This window comes from Triturus cristatus, chromosome 7 (assembly GCF_964204655.1).
Source record: "Triturus cristatus chromosome 7, aTriCri1.1, whole genome shotgun sequence".
Taxonomy (NCBI): domain Eukaryota; kingdom Metazoa; phylum Chordata; class Amphibia; order Caudata; family Salamandridae; genus Triturus; species Triturus cristatus.
This window is the reverse complement of record NC_140590.1, coordinates 479,224,264-479,239,732: the sequence shown is the minus strand read 5'-3', so window position 1 is coordinate 479,239,732 and position 15,469 is coordinate 479,224,264.

The following is a 15,469-nucleotide window of genomic DNA, read 5'->3' as shown; positions in this document are numbered from 1 at the left end:
GTGGGTGTGGTTGTGTGTGGTTGCGTGGTTGGTTGTGGTTGGTTGTGTGTGTGTGTGGTTGTGTGTGTGGTTGTGTGTGGTTGTGTGTTTGTGGGGTTGTGTGTGTGGTTGTGTTTGTGAGTCTGTGTGTGTGTGGTTGAGTGTGTGTGTGTGGTTGAGTGTGTGTGTGGTTGAGTGTGTGGTTGTGTGTGTTCATGTGTGTGTGGTTGTGTGTGTGGTTGCATGTGGTTGTGTGTGCGGTTGTGTGTGGTCATGTGTGTGGTCGTGTGTGTGGTTGTGTGTGAGTGGTTGTGTGTGTGTGTGTTTGTGTGTGTGGTTGTGTGTGTGGTTGTGTGTGGTCGTGTGTGTGGTTGCGTGTGTGTGGTTGTGTGTGGTTGTGTGTGTGGTTGTGTGTGTGTGTGGTTGTGTGTGTGGTTGTGTGTGTGTGTGGGGTTGTGTGTGGGGTTGTGTGTGTGTTGTGTGTGTGTGAGTGTGTGTGGGTGTGTGGGTGTGTTTGTGTGTGTGTGGTTGAGTGTGGGTGTGGTTGAGTGTGTGTGTGGTTGTGTGTGTGGTTGCATGTGGTTGTGTGTGTGGTTGTGTGTGGTCATGTGTGTGGTCGTGTGTGTGGTTGTGTGTGTGGTTGTGTGTGGTTGTGTGTGTGTGGTTGTGTGTGTGGTTGTGTGTGTGTGGTTGTGTGTGGTTGTGTGTGGTTATGTGTGTGTAGTCGTATGTGTGGTTGTGTGTGTGGTTTTGTGTGTGGTTTTGTGTGTGGTTGTGTGTGTGTGTGTGGTTGTGTGTGTGTGTGGTTGTGTGGTCATGTGTGTGGTTGTGTGTATAGTTGTGTGTGTGCCTGTGTGTGTGCTTGTGGTTGTGTGTGCTTGTGGTTGTGTGTGTGTGTGGTTGGGTGTGGTTGTGTGTGTGTATGTGGTTGTGTGTGTATGTGGTTGTGTGTGTTTGTGGTTGTGTGTGTGTGGTTGGGTGGTTGGGTGGGGTTGTGTGTGTGTGTGGTTGTGTGTGTGGTTATGGTTGTGTGTGTGGTTGCGGTTGTGTTTGTGGTTGTGTGTGTGGGGGTGTGAGGGGGTGTTTATGTGTGTGTGTGGGGTTGTGTCTGTGTGGTTGTGTGCGTGGTTGTGTGTGTATGTGTTGTGTGTGTGGTTGTGTGTGTGTGTTTGTGTGTGTGGTTGTGTGTGTGGTTGTGTGTGGTCGTGTGTGTGGTTGTGTGTGTGTGGTTGTGTGTGGTTGTGTGTGTGGTTGTGTGTGTGGTTGTGTGTGTGTGTGGTTGTGTGTGTGGTTGTGTGTGTGTGTGGGGTTGTGTGTAGGGTTGTGTGTGTGTTGTGTGTGTGTGAGTGTGTGTGGGTGTGTGTGTGTTTGTGTGTGTGTGGTTGAGTGTGGGTGTGGTTGAGTGTGTGTGTGGTTGTGTGTGTGTGGTTGCATGTGGTTGTGTGTGTGGTTGTGTGTGGTCATGTGTGTGGTCGTGTGTGTGGTTGTGTGTGTGGTTGTGTGTGGTTGTGTGTGTGTGGTTGTGTGTGTGGTTGTGTGTGTGTGGTTGTGTGTGTGTAGTTATGTATGGTTGTGTGTATGGTTGTGTGTGTATGTGTGTGGTTGTGTGTGTGGTTGTGTGTGTATGTATGTGGTTGTGAGTGTGGTTGTGTGTGTGTGGTTGTGTGTGGTTGTGTGTGGTTATGTGTGTGTAGTATGTGTGGTTGTGTGTGTGGTTTTGTGTGTGGTTTTGTGTGTGGTTGTGTGTGTGTTTGTGTGTGTGTGGTTGTGTGTGTGTGTGGTTGTGTGGTCATGTGTGTGGTTGTGTGGTTGTGTGTGTAGTTGTGTGTGTGCCTGTGTGTGTGCTTGTGGTTGTGTGTGCTTGTGGTTGTGTGTGTGTGTGGTTGGGTGTGGTTGTGTGTGTGTATGTGGTTGTGTGTGTATGTGGTTGTGTGTGTTTGTGGTTGTGTGTGTGTGGTTGGGTGGTTGGGTGGGGTTGTGTGTGTGTGTGGTTGTGTGTGTGATTATGGTTGTGTGTGTGGTTGCGGTTGTGTTTGTGGTTGTGTGTGTGGGGGTGTGAGGGGGTGTTTATGTGTGTGTGTGGGGTTGTGTCTGTGTGGTTGTGTGCGTGGTTGTGTGTGTATGTGTTGTGTGTGTGGTTGTGTGTGTGTGTGGTTGTGTGTGTGGTTGTGTGCGTGGTTGTGTGCGTGTGTGTGGTTGTGTGTGTGTGTGGTTGTATGTGTAATTTTGTGTGTTATTTTGTGTGTGGTTTTGTGTGTGGGTGTGTGTGGGGTTGTGTGTGTGTGGTTGTGTGAAGGGCATAGAACAATCAGAATTACCTATTTGTCTGATATGATGGACTGACACCCATTAGGAAAATGTCTGACCATGCCTCATGCGGGTTTGGTTGTATGCCGCTAAGGGCAAACTAAAACAGTTTAGGGGTGATGCTGGAGGGGACTGGGAAGATCTGAAGTGGTTGTGTGTGTGTGGTTGTGGTTGTGTGTGTGGTTGTGTGTGTGGTTGTGGTTGTGTGTGTGGTTGTGGTTGTGTGTGTGGTTGTGGTTGTGCGTGCGGGGGTGTGGTTGTGTGTGTGTGGTTGTGTGTGTGTGTGGTTCTGTGTGGTTGTGTGTGTGTGCGGTTGTGTGTGTGTGTGTGGTTGTATGTGTAGTTTTGTGTGATTTTGTGTGTGGTTTTGTTTGTGGGTGTGTGTGTGGTTGTGTGTGTGTGGTTGTGTGAAGGGCATAGAACAATCAGAATGATCTATTTGTCAGATATGATGGACTGCCACCCATTAGGAAAATGTCTGACCATGCCTCATACGGGTTTGGTTGTATGCCGCTAAGGGCAAACTAAAACAGTTTAGGGGTGATGCTGGAGGGGACTGGGAAGATCTGTGCTCCGGTGTCATGACAGCCTGATCCCAATTTGAAGCCATGAAAGGGCTGAGGTTCCTGCACCACAGGAAGAGGGGGTTGGCGTTTCTATACGTCAAACCTTTGGAGTATCTCCAGGAAAGTCTCACGAAACATAGCACTGCACCCGTTTGAGTAAAAGAATGTATTCGGGGTGTATATGATCAGTGGCTTCTTAATAAGAACTTCACGAAGAAGTTTGTCCAGAAAGCTAATAGTATGAGCCCTGGTACCCCAAAAAAAAATTCAAATTTTTTTTTCTTCATGTTTTTTATTTTTAGCAATAAGTGCCCATGAGGCCATCTTGCATTTACTGGTAACGACTTAGATTGGACATAGGGGTCATCGTTGTGTTGAAGACATACACTTAAACAGGGCCTAAACAGTTATATTTGCTCATATGGGTCATTGTAATGTTAAAGATAAACACTGAAAGATGTCCGAAACAGTCGAATTTTCATATAGGGGTCATCACTATGTTAAAGTAATACACTCAAGGATGGCAGAAATAGTAAAATATGCGTGTATACACGCGTTCAAAAAGGGTAACGTTTTTCCTTTTTGAAAGAAGCAAATTTCTTTAAAAAAAGTTGAGATTTGCCCTTTGACCTGAGCTAGCGGAAGTATAAGAAGCCCATAGGTCGAGCACGATTTAGACCCGATCGGGAACGGAATGGTACAGACGTAAGAAAACGCCAGCTTTCACAAAGTAAGTAATGGGGAAATCTTCGGCGAGTCAGCGGGTTATAAGTTAGGCATTGGTTATAAGCTTATCTTGTAGAAAGGGGCACGTTCGGATTGGGTACTCCGGCTATATAACAGGAAGTAAATACACACCGGTTAGACAGTGTGCATGCACTGCTCGGAGACACTTTAGTAGGTGAGTTTTCAAAGTGCTAATGAAAGCTGGCATTCGCGCGTGCACGCTCGCGTGAATGCAAGCGCTAGGCCAGCCAGCAGCACTTTGAAAACTCACCTACTAAAGTCTCTCCGGGCAGCGCATGCGCGCTGACTCAGCGAGACCTAAAAAGAGACCACGCAAGTTTTTGGTGGGGAGTGTGAAGGGTGTCTTAAGTATTTCGATTTTTACAACATTCCCTTTAAGAGGACGAATGGGAAACTCTGAAGGAAGTCACACTTCCAGTATTAACAACTGGACACAAGTTGGAGCTGTAGAAGTCTTATTATGTGTAATCTATCAAATGCAATTCTTTTATATGCAGAAGCTCAAATTATAGGAGCAGGCAACTTTTAATGATTTCATTTTTTCTAATTAGAAAGGTAATTTTCGATTTTAACTTTGTGATTTAATTTGGGTGATGTGCACACTTTGGGTCAGATTTACAAGCCCCTTGCGCCACTTTTGCGTCACTTTTAACATGGGAAAAAGTGACGCAAAAGTGGCGCAAGGGGCTTGTAAATCTGCCCCTTTGTACTCAGCTCTAGTGGTAACATGAGCCCCGCTCTAGCAGCTTTTGCAGGAGATTGGTGATACCGGGCAGTTCTGATTAACATAAAACATTAAACTTTTTGCTTGTTGCTCTTTTTCCTGTTATCAGAGAGTGCTAGAAATAGAAGCTCCTACATATCACTGTGAGAGGATAGTATGATGCAGCCGTGGGGCGGAGGAACAAATGAAGCATGAATTCATGAAATGGCGGTAGGGAGACAGAAAGATGGCTGGATGTCAATATAGAGAGATAGATGGATGATGCAAAAATAGATGAGTTATGGATGGAGAGAAGGATTGCTGAAAAGAAAGGATAAAGAGAAGAGTAGATGAATTGAGAGGATGAATGGAGAGGAGTGGTTGGATGGAAAGTAGAGTGTATGGATACACAAAATGATGAATTAATGAATGAAGAGAATGATGGATGGATTTAAGACAAACAGAAGAAAATAGGGATGGATGATTGGATGGATGAATGTATGGATGGAGAGAAGGAAGAGCAGAATTGTGTATGTATGCAAAGCAAAAATGAAAATGGGGTTTCAAGAAGGAAGAATGGATTAAAGAGAGATTGAAGGATAGATGGAGGGGTGGTAAAGGAGAGAATGAAAGGTGAGAGAAGGAAGGTAAAAAGGGACAAGGCTGAATGAAGGATGGAGGAATGGAAGAACATTTCAGAATTCCCTCAGTGAAAGCAGTCTCCTGGCAACTGCTGAGCTCGCTCATTGCACTTGCCAGCTTACTGCTAGTTGCGATATGGTTCAAAGAGCGTGGTGCTTTCTTTTTCTGGCTCTTCTCTTGCTCGCCTGCTTTCCTGTCTCCTGTATTGCAAGTGGTGAGATGCAAATACTGAGCACGGCGATGACGGAGCAGAGCACAAAGGCAGTGGAGTTGCACACTCATCCATGATGGTACCGTCCTCCACAGGTGTACTTTCGCAAACAGAAGGCGGAAAAAGCAGTGCTTAGTTTGACCTGTGGTTGCAGGTGGGGCCCACTGGCACACACCTTTGGGGACCAGCCCTTATTTTTTCTCATCAGACTCCCACCCAGAGCAAGAGAGAGGAAAATACAAAAGGGGGAAAAAAGAAGAAGAAAATGGAAAATAGTGAGGAAGGGAAAAAGAAAGTATGAAAAAGAACCTGAAATAGTGAGATAAAGCTCTAGGGAGAGTTTGGTAGCTGATGGAAACGGCACTAGGTGGATTCAAGATTACGCAGTCTTGGTATCTGGCACTCCAATATTCGCAGCTCCGGCAGTGACTTCTCAGCAGAACGCTGAGCATAGGCACTTATTGTTTTACAAATAAGTACATGGAAGAAGGATGTCAGCTCTGCGTCCTCCCTCCTGATTCCCCCTCCTCCTGTGAAGTGTCTGGCAGCTGTGCTGCTCTGTAACTGCTCATTCATTTATGGTGATCAGATCCTGCGAAGGTCCTCTCCCATTACAAGTATAGCAGTGCTGCCAAGGAGTGCTGGCACTGCTACACCAACCAGGCCGAAACGTGCAAGTGCCGCATCACTACAAAGGTACCTTATGGCAATTGTTAAGCTACGAACAGAGTACCAGAAGTGCCTTGGGATGCCAGAGAGGCTGTGATGAACAGCCATGGGTTGATAGTTTTCCAAAACTGAAGATAATTGACCTAGAGCAGAAGGGCGAGTGACTGTGTGAAAGAGACTTCCAGCGTTAAAGTAGCCCATGCTCCTCTGGAGGCAAAGGGCAGCTGTGGCAGAGCAAATGTGGGCTGACCGACAAAGTCCCCGCAGGGGACCCTCATAAGAGGGCGGTCCCTTTAGTGCCACAAGATGGCACACTGGGCAGCCTAGTGTCTTGTCCAGAGACCCCTTTTGGGGTCTCGCGCATCACTTCTGGCCAGGGTGGGGTTCAGGGAGAGGCTACCCCCTCACCACAACCGCTAAGCACCGATTGGCTAAGACCACCATGCAAGTTGGCCCATCAGGTGGTAAGATAACCCACCATGTTGATATATTTGGTATGCTAATAAACCTGCAGCAATTTTCTCCACCAGAAGTTGTCTTGTCTGCTTATTTATGCTACCTGTATGTTGCTGCGGGAGGGCTGGTGAGTGTGGCCAATATTGGCACTAAGAGTGCATGCTCTTTAGAAGTTTCGGAGCCTTCAAGTGTGTACCTTTTCTCATCACCATATTGTTCACAGCACGATTCTAGAGAGGAGGCCCAGGTGTTTCTTCTTACCTGTACCCAGTCAAAGTGCATGTATATATTGGAGAGGCTGCCTAACAAACGTGGCTGCCATGTGTTCCTGAGACCTCATACACTCTCTCTCCTCTGTCGGTCCACAACCGGGCCCGGAGAGCGGCATGAAACCACAGCGAGAGATTCCTCAGACACACAGGTCTCAGGGACAAAATTACTGTCGGTTCTCTGGAAGGGCCGGTGTTGTTTAGATAAAAGAATAAACGGAGGAAAGGAGCTGCCGCGTCTTTCAGGAAACCCAAAGGAACTTGCTAAATCTGACTTTCGCTGCAATAAAGTTAAAAATAGGACCTGGAAGGAAGCTTCTATCCAAACTACACCGAGGAAAAACAGCATTGTGCACAGTGTGCTTGCTTGCTGCTTGTTTCTTTTCCTGTTAAAGTGGCTGATCGCCGTTCCACGCGCAGGTAAAACTTCACAGCAGATAACAATCTCCGAACACACAGAGGCTCCTAATAAAAAGCCACCCCTCCCCACACAGCTCTTGCACGTGCTGCCTGATTCTCAAAATATGTCTTTCCTCCTGAGCCCCCCCTTTCTGCCGGTCTCCTTCCGCCTCACAAGCTAAATCTGCCAAGCCGGGATATCCGCTCCCGAGACCGAGGCAGGCCTGGCCCCATCCGAGTAAAGATTCCCCCTCAAGGAACCACCCTGACATCAAAAAGCCCTCAGTCTGTAGGGGAGCAGTTCCTTCACATTAGAACAGTCGGAATCAGTAGAGCGTGAAATGACGCCGGCCTTCCATCATCCCCACGTTTTTGTCGAATCAACTTTTCAATGGACATAGTCTGCACCTTCCTTGATCCAATGATGCTAACCGAGGCTCAGAAACTGCCCTTGCTCAGACAGCCCCTGGATGAAACCGAATTAAGCGCGTTCTCACTCATCTTTAATTATCTGTGCGTTAAAAACTTTGGAGGGGTAACAGGAGGGGTAACAGGGGGCAGGGAAGGTTAACGGTTTCTCCGGAAGAAATTCAAACCAAATGAGGACACTGGCACCAACAGCCCTCCGAGAAGGTGTTTGGGTCTAGGGAGACTATGGCAGGCATCTCCTGTGCCCCTCTGAAGGGCAGTGTCCAGGGTCCAGCTCGCCCATGCTAAAGGCCAGCCCTGCTTGGGCCTTGTGAGGAGCCAGCTTCCCCACAAGCTCCTAGACACTGTTCTAGAATAACCTGTACATAAGGTTGTACTTTTCTCCTGGATGCTTCCAATGAACCAATTAAGTGTTTTCAATGTGGGCTTGGTGCTCTACAGATTTTAGGTCTAGCCTACAGACTAGGGGGCAGATTTACAAGCAAAAGTGGCACAAGGGGCTTGTAAATCTGCCCCTAGGTTGCCAACTTTCCTAGAGAATAAGCTTTTATCTGTTTGTTGTCTAAAGATCTTTTGTGTACAATACTAGGGTTCTGGGAGTTTGACCTAATGATTCCTTTCCAGAAACGGCAGAATGCTTGGCAGTTTGTCCCTTTGGCCGCTGCATTGTTTGTTTTCCCGGGAAGCCGAGCCACATGAATAGAGTTGCTGTCAGCACCAGGATCTCTAATTTTGCCGACAGTAGTCACCTGGTGATGGTGTGCATATGCCAAATAGGACTTGGGAACCTGGGAGTTCTGCCTTGAAACCACCTTGAGAGCTAGAGCCCACTGACTGCGGAGGAAGTTGCTGCAGCCAATGCCTAACTTGTAAACAAATGAGTGCTGGTACCCAAAGATCTGTTCAGAAGCCCGCAAATGGTGCTATTAAATGTCGGTGCTCTGAACACCAGCATTGCATAGCCTTGAATCCACCTCATGCCTCTTCAATCTAGACACTAGCTGCCCCTTAATCTCACTTTTGCAGGTTCCTGCTTTCTCCCTTTGTGACGATTTTTCTGTCTTACTCTTTCATTCTCTTTTGTGTGTTTACCCCTCTCTTCCTCTCGGTAAATATCTGATGAGGATAAATATGTGCTGGCCCCTAGAAATGAGTGCCAGTGGAACCCACCAGCAACCACCTGCTCAAATTAGGCACTTGCTGCAGGTATCCTTGTGACAGCGTTGATTTTGTTTTAACAAAAAATGTGTGCTAGATATACTGTAAAAATCTACTCTAAAACGAAAATGCTTTACTTGACAGAACTGTACTTTTCGTTTGTATGGGTAAACTAGGCCCAAACCTGGACTGACTTCCATCTTTATAATTTTCATGCAGCCATGGTGTGTGCTTTCCTTTGTTTCTCACTAACATGCACATAAACAAAATGTGCACTGATGCTCTGTATTGGCATGCTGTGCTCGAAGAACTACTGAGGAAATCCTTTGGCAACATTCAGGGCTCTTCCTGCTTAATCCACATTGGCGTGTTCATTTGTAAGACTTTTTTTTTATTTTGACGGTTCTGTATAGCGCGAACAAGACCCTTGCGGGTATCGGAGTGCTTTAGAGAGCAAATATAGGTAATGACATATACATATAAATACAATGAATTATGTGAATACAGTACTAGTAACAATTGGAGATTAGCACATAACTACAGGAGTGTATAGGACAAGTTCAAGTGAATTTGGACATGAGAATCTCGATTTCACTTTTTTTTTTTTTTAAACGCGGATGGATTAAGTCTTGTTTCTGGGGGTAAGGCGTTCCATATCCTGGGTGCCATTCCTGGGAACTACCATTGTTTGTGTAACTAGATTTGTACCCTCACCTGCAATGACATTAGGTTAGAATATGGCATACATAAAATATATGGTAGTGATATAAAATGTACTAGCATTGCATTCCAGAGACTCTCACTGAACAAAAATTAGCCTATTAGAGGAATGTCTCATCAAAAGGCTTGAGAAAAAAATGAGAAAACATACAGGATAATGTAATTATCTACAACCTGCCCACACTTTGTATTGGCCACCATGGGAACAAACCACTCATGTTCTGTATGCATTCACCCAACCCTTATAAGTGATCATTTTACGAATAGGGAAATATTAATATTTATTGATTATGCCATGTGCTAAGCAATTCTCATATTTTGAATGATCTAAACATAGTCAGTGGTGAGTATATTTCTACTTTTGAACATTAGGCTTCTGAACGTTTTTAAATATGGTTATGCTAGTGTTTTGAATTAAAATACTGTGACATGCTTTCAAGTAGCAGCAGTATTGTGTGAAAGGTTAAGAAAATATATCACCTTTTTATATATTCTTCGTCTGAATCTACTTCCTTTTAATTTCCTTCCTTTCTTTTTTTCTTCTCTATTTTCTTCATGTACACTTTTTATGTTTCTGTGTCATTCCTTCTGCCCTCTCTCTCCTCCTCTTTCTTTCCCTTGGATCATTCCCTTCCTTGAATGATCGGGCTCTCATGTTCTAGGAACTTCGGATGAACAGTTTTATGAGGGGTTGTTGCATGCTGGACTCGTTGTTGTATCTCTCCTGCTGACCTGCTCTAATAAATCACTACTTTCCACTTCGTTGCATCCTCGTTCTTTGGAACACTGATGAGGAATGGGATTCTCACTGACGTCGTGTTGCCTTCCACGTCAGCGAGCCAGGAGTCAGCACACACATATGGGATTTTGTGTTGGCCTGGCTGCCTGCAGAAGATTGTTACTTCACCTTTCAACATTCTCTATTTGAACTATTTATTCAGATTCCTCTTGACAGTTGGGTCGAATCAAGGTGAAGTTTGATCCTCCACAAACGTTTTACAGAACAAAGTTTACCCACTTATTACCCGGAAAATGTGGAAGGAGTAACACTTTACATAACTGGTAGCAATTGACAAAGGTTATGTGGATAGAAGGGAATTCTACACAATTGTCTTGGGACTGAGTAGCAATACATTTTTAGGACTCTGCCCCCTAATAAAGGCACCCAAAGGTTAAGATGATTATGATATATATGATGAGGTGAATTAGCTCAGATAACTATTACAACCCTGCTATGAGAATAGAAAGGTACCATTACTACACCAGAATACATAGGGAGAAAAAACATTTGAGGTGTTCCTAACTGTTCTTACTAGCCTACCAACTGCTTGTAACTTTGGTGCAACAACTGAGGACATATTGAAAGACCAGCAAATGATGAACACCAGTAGTAAAATGATAATCTAAGAGTTGATATAGTTAAATGATGACCCCACTCTCCAAGGGGCATATTATCAAGGACGGCGTTAAAATTATCGCCGCTTTAGCGGCAGAAAACTACCGCTAAAGCGGAAATAATGGGCTTGATAATATGCCGCAGAGAATTTCCATAGAAGCCCAGGTTCACACCAGAACATGGGCTTCCATTGGAATTCTCTGCGGCATATTATCAAGCCCATTATCACCGCTTTTAGCAGCAGTTTCCTGCCGCTAAAGCGGCGATAATTTTAACGCCGTCCTTGATAATATGCCCCCAAGAAGTGATCAAACTGTTCAAGCAATCAAGCAGTCTGTCCCACTGGTAAAAGAAGTGAATAAAAACAAGCATGAACAACGTGGGAGTTAAATTTGCAGTGTGAACAGTCAGCAAAGTAAAACTGATTCCACAAGGAATAAAAGAAATTATGCAAAGACTGAATGCTACCAATGTGGGACTCCATTTCATACTTCAACACCAAGGAATTTTCAGCAATTAACAAGGATTATAACACAAGTGGGCGTAGCTGCCATTTTGCTAACATCTGAAGGGAAAGCAAATGCACACGTAACAGAGTAGTGTTCCTGCAACAAAGAAACAGAACATGGTTGGTGAGTTGAAGGAAGGAACATGGTTCATGTAATTCAGAGTGTAAATAGTGTTGACAGAGAGGAAGACATAGATGCACCAATGTGCACAGTGCTAGTGTTAGGGACAGAACTAAGGGGCTCATTACGATGGCATAACGATTGCCACCGTCGGCTCGGCGGTGGCGACCATTATGCCATCGTAACGTGAAATACCCCCAACATATTATCATGGCAGGGGGTATCTTGGCGGACGCAAAGTCCGTCCGCCGCTTTTCCGCCGGTCTGCAATCGTTCCAATTGCCGGCCAGGCGGTGCTGGGCCAGTAACATGGTGGAGGTGCCTAGCAGGCACCGCCAGTCATATTACGATGTGGCTTGCGGACAGGCCTTTCCATGGCGGCGATGCCGCCATGGAAAGGCTGGCGGGGATTGGCTTTGGGGGCCTGTTGCGGGCCCCCAGGTGGGGTGGCGGGGGGGTTCACTTGGGGGGTACCCATGGTACCCCCATGCAGTTCCCTGCACCAAGTGGCAGGCACCGCACGGTGCCTGCCACGTGGTGCACAGAAATGCTGTGCATACATTTTTACAATTGCGGACAGTGCTGCAGCCAGCAGCACCGTCCGCAATGGTAAAAGGACAGGATGCAGCTGCCAGTATGGTGGGCGCATCCTAAATGGACCGGTAGGACCGCTGCATGTCTGGCGGTCGGTCCCATCCCCTTCATAATGAGCCCCTAAATGTCATGGTTCCCCCTATGGAATAATCAAAATGATATTATTTAATATAGTACTGGCACATAAAGTCAAAATATCCTCAATAGGAAGGCAGTAACATATGGTGGGAAGAGAATTGATTTTATAGATTATTTTGCCACCATAATGGAAGCAGACATGAGCACTCAAATCTTCCAATTCCATCCCAAAGGTAGCTTGGGAAACCTACAGGGTTTTGCTGACTATATAAAGCTAATACTGGTGAAACAATAACTAAGAGGAGTGTCCAATTGTGTGTGTAATGACTTACAAGTCTTGTTGAATAAATTGCAACAAAAATGATTTATAGTAGAGGCAAGATTCTGACGAACAGATTTCCCCTACTGTCCTGGCAAAGAGAATTAAAGGTAACCTGTGTTTGTGTGTGGGCCTAAGAGTATTAAACACCAGTATCATTATTAACAGATGCATGTTGCTAAAAATAAATCAGTTGATTGTCCTTTTTAATGGTACTACCCTATTATCCAATTTGGATTTAAGGAATGGATACCACCAATTTCAACAAGCAGAGGAATCAAAAGCATTCACCACCTTCATAGCTGGATTGTATTAATACAAAAGGATACTGTGTGGCCTTGTTTAGCCTTGTGTCAACAGCATCTGTCTTTCCATCAATTCAGGGATTTGGACGACTGTCCAGCAAAGGTTATCCAGCAAAGGTGTTGTTCTGTTTACTGAAATAAACAACTTGTTTTAAACCCAAGTAGATATTTAGGCCATTCCATTTCTGCAAAGGGAGTAGGTCCCAAGGTGTAGTTATTTCAAGCAATTAAAGATACTCCAGCTCAATACAGTAGGGAAAATTAATGTCCTTTCAGAGATTTGTGAGTATTATGGGGAATTTGTGGGGAATTTTGCCACTGCCTTGAAGCCTTGCAGGAACCTCTGTGTAAAAGAGAGGGATTTGGGTGGAAACAAGAACAACAGGAAGCATTTGGCATTATTAAGAAACACATTATCGCAGCCCCTACCTTGCAACCATTTTCGATGGGAAAGCGATGTGTCATCACAGTCAATGCTCGTGCTTACCGGTTAAAGGAGGGTTTGCAACAGAGTTAAGGAAAGTAAAAATGGGTAGTGGTACATGCTTCTAGAACATTGAGTGTAACTGAGAGGTGATATCCAATAATATAGCATGAATTGCTAGCCTTTATGTGGGCCACTAAATCACTTCAGACATTTCATCTGCAAGTCAACAATAAGACACTAGTGCAAGTTTCAGCCCCCTCTGATGTGGATTAACTTCTCCAGCACACATACTCAAACTCTGCTCAAAACTTCACGAGTAGCATCTCTTAGTTTCATTTGTACGAAGGAGAAGAAACTAACCTGCTGATTGTTTGTCCCATTTACTGAACGAAGCAGTGAGGTGAAGAAAACAGATGAGAAAGAAATTGTTGTTGTTGCATGTGTAAGTGATGTTTCTATTATGCTTGAGTGGGAATTGTCTGAAGGGCTGTGGTTGTCTGAAGATGGGAAGGATGAAGTGCTACACCTTGTCAAGAAATATATATGCAAATGGTGGTCGGTAAGTAAAAGCTTGAAGGAGCCAATTGCTCCATTTACTCAAGTCTCATCAGATTTAAGTGTAGTGGGGAATTTTGCTTTGTTTTCCGCAATGATTGTCGTAAAGAGATGTTAGACTTGGCACTTTTGGCGTGGTTTCCCCTGACTTTTTGCCCTTTTCTCCTGTATTTGTTATAATGTGCTGGATTTAATTTTTGCTAGCTTAGATGCTTTGGGCACTGTGGGATCAGTGTCAAAGTGCAAGTGTTCCCTGTATAAATTACTATTGTGATTGGTTATCCACGATTGACATATTTGATTTACTAGTGGTAAGCACCTAGTAAAGTGCACTGAGGGTGCCAGGGCCTGGAAATCAAATGCTACTAGTGGGCCTGCAGCACTGGTTGTTCCACCCACGTGAATAGCTCTGAAAAGGTATCTCAGACCTGCCACTGCAGTGTCTGCACGCAGTTTTAAACTGCCATGTCGACTAGGCAAGTGCACCCAATTGCCAGGCCCCAAACTTCCCTTTTCTTACATATTAGGCACCCCTCAGGTAGGCCCAAGGTACCCACATGGGCAGGGTGCAGTTTATGTAAAAGGTGGGACATGTACTATTGTGTTTTACATGTCCTAATAGTGAAATACTGCCTGTTTTGTTTTTCACTATTGGAAGGCTCTCTGTCCCATAGGCTAACATGGGAGGTACTATGTACAATCTTACAAGTATAACTTTCCATTGGAATACGATAGAAACAAGTGGAGTTTAGGCTCTCTGAACTCTGAATTTATTAGCACATCTTTTTAGGAGGATAATTTTTAAGTTGTGTGTTTAAAAATGCCACTTTTAGAAAGTAATCCAAACTGGAGCATTTCATTATGCTCCAAACTGTCGCACTGCAGATGTGGGATAACAGTCCCTCCAATATGACAATTCATCCAGGTAATCCATACTCATCACAAGATTCCAAATATTTAACGCTTGTTTTTTCAAAACTTATAATCACTTCTTATAATCACTGCGGAGACAGCAAGAAAGATTGCGCTCAAACTCTTTATTCAAATCTTCTCATGCGCTGTAGGCCCATCCAGGCTTCACACAACTACACGTTCAGGTTGAAGTCAATCATTTCATGAAATAGGCATGTGTAATCATATCCAATGGGATCTATACGATAAAATAAAAGAAACCACTCAGCAAACAAATCATGGGACAACCGCTATGTGATACACAATCCTGTACAACACCAAATTATCCCCTCTTGTGCCACAGTGAACAGAATGAAATCTTAACCCACCCCGACGTGAACATACTCTGAAGGCAGAAACAACTAAACTATGCAATAAAAATAAAGCTCCCACTATGTCAGAGAGTCGTATTGTTAACCCCAAACGAATCCCTGGCATCAAAGAATATATTCTGCATAATTCCCCCATCTCGTGACTCTAAACTAAATGATTCAGTAAAGGTTACCTTGAACACCGCCCAAACCGGTAGCAAAATCTGCTCGTGCTGCTTGTCCTTTACTAGCGTGCGCCGTGCTGAATAATATACCCCCTAATGAACGGAATGATTCAAAACACCTGCTGAAACATTTAAATCACGTTACCCCGTGCCTCAATCTGTGTGCTTTGTGCGAATGAAACTCAAACTCCCATAATGCTTTCCCCACAATAATCTGGATACCATCGTTCGTGCTCTACCCAGATTCAAAAATGAAAATAACACGTGCTAGGCTATACACAAATAAAAATAAACGTGTGCTACTAACTGAAATTAAACATTCATCACTTATTAATCAAAGTAATAATAATAAACAGTGTTGTGAAAATTAAAGTCCAGAAGTTTAGAAAGTAGGCATTTTCGTATTTAACCATTCTGTATGCCTCTGCTGCTTTGTGTATTAACTGTCTGGTTTTGGAGTGACA